The sequence below is a fragment of the Talpa occidentalis genome, unplaced genomic scaffold (assembly GCF_014898055.3).
Source record: "Talpa occidentalis isolate TD23 unplaced genomic scaffold, MPIMG_talOcc4v2.1 talOcc4.2, whole genome shotgun sequence".
NCBI lineage: Eukaryota > Metazoa > Chordata > Mammalia > Eulipotyphla > Talpidae > Talpa > Talpa occidentalis.
The window spans coordinates 43,887,760-43,893,795 of NW_023602073.1; the positions used below are offsets into that span (position 1 = coordinate 43,887,760).

General features: G+C 53.0%; 1 pseudogene; it reads left to right on the forward strand.

Annotated features, from left to right (window-relative positions):
* The first annotated feature begins 818 nt into the window (after nt 1-818).
* LOC119252141 (class I histocompatibility antigen, Gogo-OKO alpha chain-like) lies at nt 819-5,384 on the forward strand (annotated as a pseudogene).
* The last annotated feature ends 652 nt before the right edge of the window (nt 5,385-6,036 follow it).

Genomic DNA, 6,036 nt, shown 5'->3' on the forward strand with positions numbered 1-6,036 from the left:
AAATTGTTATGGGTGGCACACAACTAGTACAGTTTCCAAAGAGAGAACTATTGCACTTTGATTTTGACTTGCTCTGTATTAACAATGATTTTCTCTCTATTAAACATATCACTTGATTTTAAGATTTAAGAATTTTCATAGCTAATAAGATATATTTTACGATTTAAGCAATCTTCTTACTTGAACTTGAACTTCAGTTCCCAACTGTGATGCAATTAAACAAAGGAAGAACCAGGTCAGCCAGACAGAGGCTACGATGGGCCACAATAACTACCCCCTAGTTATTACCTGCCTCCCCCCATTCAAACACTGATGTAGGTGCTGTTGTGAAGGGATTTTGTGAAGGTCTTCAACCAGTTGACCTCAATATAGGAAGAGTACCCTAAGTTCGACTGTCCTAATCAGGTGGGTGTTTAAAATGTCTGTGCTCTTCCTGAGCAAAGGGACTCAGCGGGAGACGGAGTCAACGTGAAGAGGATACTTCACATTGCTGATGCTGAAAATGCAGGGCCAAGAGCAAAGAACGCACTTGGGTACTAGAAGATGGGAACAGCCGTGTGGCCTTCCTGGGGGTGAGTTTTCTACAAGAGTCCAGGGATATGGGGTAGGCAGGGATTCAGGTTCAGTGTCAGTGAGACTTATTCTAGAAAGGGAAGTGGAGGGAAGAGGGACTGAGCCCCAGTCCATGGGTCTCTATCTGGTTCCCTCAGACCGCTTGGGTTCAGGGTTCTGGGAGACGGTGTGAGAGTCCCCCCTGCTGGAGAACAGGCATCCGCGCAAAATCCCAGGTCAGGGCCACCGGGGCAGGGCGGCTCAGTTTTACGTGGAACCCATCTCCCACTTTCACTTTTCATTCTGTCTCGGGTCTGCCTGGATACTCACGACGATGCCCGGTTCCTACTCCCAGTGGCTGTAAGTTTCTGGAGACGCCAATCGGCGACACCGCGCTTCCCGGTTACAAAATTCTTCAAGGCAAGAAGCATCTGCTTAATGGGGCCCCTAGCACTCCTCCTGCTGCTCTTGGGGTTCCCGGCCCCAAGCGAGGCCTCGGACGGTGAGTGTGGACTCGGGAGGAAGGGGCTTCTGCGGAGGAAGGAGCAAAGGGAGGAAGGGGTGTCCCGGAGCGTACCCCTCGACCCGGGCTCGGAGACCTCGCCCCCCTCCACACCCTGACCCTCCCCTGCCCACCCAACTCCCGCACCCTTCTCGTACCTCCTTCCCGTTTCCCGACCTTATCTCGCCGCGCCTTTTCTCTCTTACGGGATCCTTCCCCGGGCCCCATCGCCGTCCGCGCGCGCGCGCGCGCGCGCGGGGCGGAGGGTCAGCCCGGGTCCCCCTCCCGCCCCCAGGCGCCCACTCCCTGAGCTACTTCTACACCGCGATGTCCCAGCCGGCCTCGGGGCCCGGGAGCCCCGCTTCATCGCCGTGGGCTACGTGGACGACACGCAGTTCGTGCGGTTCGACAGCGACTCTCCGGGTCCGAGGGAGGAGCCGCGGGCGCCCTGGGTGGAGCAGTTGGGGCAGCAGTACCGGGACCAGAACACCAGGATCTACAAGGCCACCGCGCGGGCTCTCGGCGCGGGTCTGGGCGCCCTGCGCGGCTGCTACAACCAGAGCGCGGCGGGTGAGCTCCGCGGGCCGGGCCGGGTCAGTTCTGCGGTCCCCTAGGGTTGCCCCGAGGCTCCGGGTCTCAGCATCACCGGGGTCTCCCAACAGGACACCCCCCCCCCCCCAAGAAGTGGCGCGCACGTTCTTTTCCTGTGGGCGAAAACCGATGGGAGGGCCTCTCCCTGGGCGGGGCTAACCGCGGGGCGCGGCGTCCAGGTTCCCACACCTACCAGTGGATGTGCGGCTGCTGCAAGGGGCCCGACGGGCTCCTGCTCCGCGGATACTGTCAGTTCGCCTACGACGGCGCCGAGTACATCGCCCTGAACCCGGACCTGCGCTCCTGGACCGCGGCGGGCCCGGCGGCTCAGATCACCAGGAACAAGTGGGAGGTGCAGAGTCAGGCGGAGCACTTCAGGGCCTACCTGGGCGGGGAATGTGTGCAGTGGCTTCTCAAACACCTGGAGAAGGGGAAGGAGACTCTGCTGCGCGCAGGTATGAGGGGCCATGGGGTACCTTCTTGATCGCCCCAGTGGCTGGAGCAGGCATCCCTCTATGAGAGATGAAAAATAGGGTCAGCACCATCCCTACAGTGGGTCACAAGATGGAGGAATCTACCTGAGTGTTCAAACTGGGTACCGGAGAGCGACTTGCCCAGAGTGCCCGTCTTTCTGGACAAGGAAGGGATCCAGTCTTTCAAGGAATGGAGGAGACATCTCCGAAAAAACGGGTCGGAGTCCCCTTGACTCTGGAGTGCCTTTGGGAACCCTGGGGGACTTTCTCAGGCCTTGTGATTGGTCCTTCACCCAATATGTTTGAGGTCCCACTACAGTTTTTCTGGGTCACTGGGCCTCCAGTAGGCCAGGACCAGAAATCCCGGTCTCCCTCTCAGAGACCTGCTTCCTACACTACAATCTCTCATTCTAATTTAGAAATTTCCAAAGAATAGCAATTATCCTTGATGCCTATGTCCAGGCTGCTGCCTGGGTTTTGTGCTCACTTTCCCGTCCCCAGTTGTCCTGTCCACTCTCAGGATGGTCACGTAAGCTCTGCTTCAAGTAGTCCAAGACATATAAAGTTCCTGAATTTTCTAACCCTTCTTTTCAGATCCTCCAGTGACTCGTGTGACCCATCACCCCACCTCTGACCATGAGGTCACCCTGAGGTGCTGGGCCCTGGGCTTCTACCCTGCGGACATCACCCTGACCTGGCAGCGAGATGGGGAGAACCTGACTCAGGACATGGAGTGGGTTGAGACCAGGCCTGGGGGGAATGGAACCTTCCAGAAGTGGGTGGCTGTTGTGGTGCCTTCTGGAGAGGAGCAGAGATATGTGTGCCATGTGTAGCATGAGGGGCTGCTGGAGCCTGGAGTCCTGAAATGGGGTAAGGAGGGGATGTGGGCACAGAGCTTCTGTTCAGGGGCATCAGGAGCCCTTCTTGAGAACTTCAGAGGGTCAGGATGAGGCCTGGGGCTCAGGGTCTGACCTTCCCTTCCAGTGCCAACTCCTCAGTCCTCCATCCCCACCGTGGGCATCATTGCTGGTGTGGTCCTTGGAGCTGTGCTCACTGGAGCTGCTGTGGCTGCAGCTGTGATGTGGAGGAAGAAGCGCTCAGGTAGGGAAGGGGGTGGATAGACCTGAGTTTTCTTGCCTCACTGGGGTATTTCAACCCAGACAGAATTAGTCATTTTTTTTTTAGAAAAAATTACAAATTAAACCACACTGTGAACACAGGGCAATATGAGTACTCTGTTTACTTCAGGCCAAAAAAATTAGAATTGATCTCTCTTTTTTTGAAGAAGAATGTGATTTTTATTTGCATGCCTAACAAGAGGGCAGATCTTTTGTGCTCATGAGCATAGGGCTTACCATTTGCCCAGGGGGCCATGATTTGGGATACACTTGACCCCACAGCCATCTGGGGTGAGCCTCTTTTCCTCTACCATGTTTCAAAACTCATCTGTGTTAACTTAGAAAAGCCTTATTTCTTGGAAATATGGATTTTCTGGAGGCCAGGAAACTTCAACTTGGCCCTACGTAGAGCCTCCATGGTCTGTATCTCCTTGTTCTGCAGCTTGGTGTAGATGGAGATAGTGACTTGGCCAGTGTGGATCCTGGCCATGGGGGCTTCCCAAAGCTCCCCCGCATATCTGTCTGGAGTCTTACATCAGGGACAGCATGAAGTCAGACATGAAGGACCCCAAAACAGATTGTATTCAAGGTCCCTTAGAGCAACCCATGTAAGGAATAAACCACATACAAAGAGAGAATTTGTCATTAATGGGAAGAACCATATAAACACAGGTGCTTTCTTAGCCGGGGCCCTATTTGCTAATACTCCTTCTTAGAGCAAGTGTAAAAATGAAGGATGGATTTATCTCTCTTTTTTTTTTTTTTAATTTTCTAGAGGCATGTCTTATTTATTTATTATTTGTTTGTTTGTTTGGTTTATACATGCACTGGGTACAGTCAGAAGCGCGGGAGGGTGAGAGAATTCACCAGAGCCAGAGCGGGGAGCAGAGCAGGCAGAAGGACCGAAGTACACTGCTGAGGGGAGCAGCGGGCGGCAGGAGAGGTCTGCGTGCCATGCGGGACCCTCCTCTGGTGGCCGGGGAGCAGCCGGGGATCGAACCAGCGCCGCAGAGGCCGCGGGCAGCTTCGCAACCCAGCGCTCAACCGCTGCGCCACCGGGGAGGCCCTGGATTTATCTCTTAATGAATCTGGTCATGGGGACCTGATCCCATCAGTCACAGTTCAGAGGCGACGGTCTCTGCTGAGGACAGACTCCAGGACAGTAGTTAGTGCAGTTTCCTACATTTGTTTTCCGGATCCTGCCTGGATCTGTTATCACAGTTCTGGAAACTTCCTTGCGTAGCATGACTAGGCAGCTCCTTTAGGATCTCATGACTCGCTCTTTTCCGTGGCCTCTCATAAGATGCTTTATTCCTACAGATGGAACAGGCGAGAGCTACACTCAGGATGCAGGTAAATAAGGCAGGAGGGGAATCTCTCCCTGAGCCCCTTGGCATAGTATAGATGGGAACCCAGGAGGAGAGTTCACACACTCAGCCCCTCTGCTCTCACTTTTGGGCTCTGACCATGTCTTGTTTTGTTCTCCTCCAGGCAGTGACAATGCTCAGGACTCTGGTGTGTCTCCCCCTTCTCCTAGAGGTGAGACCCTGTAGGGCTGCGATGGGAAGGGCAAAGTCCCCAGGACTGGGTTCAGGGGGGTTTTGAGTGGGACTTCTTGAGCATGTCATGGGCTGTTCAGAATGTCACCATTTATATGACTGACCTGAATTTGTTCATTACTGTTTTCTTTCATGTGCGAGACATTTTTATTTTGGGGCAGTGGAAGATTTATTCCGGTCTCATGTGATGACTGCCAAGATCCTCTGACTTTGTGTCCTCTACATAGACGCTACCTGTGTCTGCATTCCCAATAGCATAACGTGAGGAAGTGGGAGACTGGCCCACCAGGACCTTCCCCACACTGACCTTCCCTGATGGACTTTCTCGTTATAGAGAAGGCGAGGCTGGGCCATCTACATCCCTGCCTTAACTTCCCATTGTTCTGAGCTGCACTTTGTTACTTTCTTATTGAATTTGGTGCGATTTTGTTTTGTTTTGTTTTTTTAACTGGGAAATATGTGACTGAAAGGTTAATAAAGGAGAAAACTCCTGAATTTGAGAATGCAGATGAAGGGAGCACAAGAGCTTTCCTGTGTTTGCTGTGCTGAGTCTCTGCAGGTGGGGGCGGGAGAGGCTATGAGGAGCTGAAGGTACAGGGCCTTTGTTTAGTAGGTGCTTTGAAGTGGTCCCTCCTCAAGGGTCATCTCTCTGCTCCTTTGTCGTTGTCCTTCAGTAGCTCCTATCCCAGCAGGACCTGTGATCACAGGGACTCAGACCCCACATGGGCCTGTCCTGTCTCCAAGGTTGTGGGCAGTGAGGACTTCATGTGGGCAAGTCAGCCTAGATCAGGCCTGGGTGTGGCACTCAGTACCCAATTTTGGGACTTTCTTTATGGTATCTTTGTTTCTGTGTGCCCTTATTTTTGTTTATGTTCAGAGTTCTGGTCTCATTCTTCTCTGGGTGTCCTCATTTTAGACAATGCTGTAGTCATTTTGCCTGTTATTGCCCCACAAGACCTAGGGCAGCTCCTGCACACAATTTCTGAGGTAATAAGAGATGAATTTTCAGACTCCTCCAGCTCTTGCCCTCCTTCTAGGGCTTGATTGTTCTTTTCAACTTTTCTCCACCGTCCTCAAAGGAACCAGATTCAGGAATAAGCAGAGAGGACAGACCCCATAATTTCTCATCTTAGATAAGTTTCTGGTGGAATTCTTCTGGTCCACTCATTCACTTCTCTCTCTGTCCTCTGCTCCTATAATCCTGTTGGGTTGGAAAAGAACCTGTTAGTCCAGGATCATTG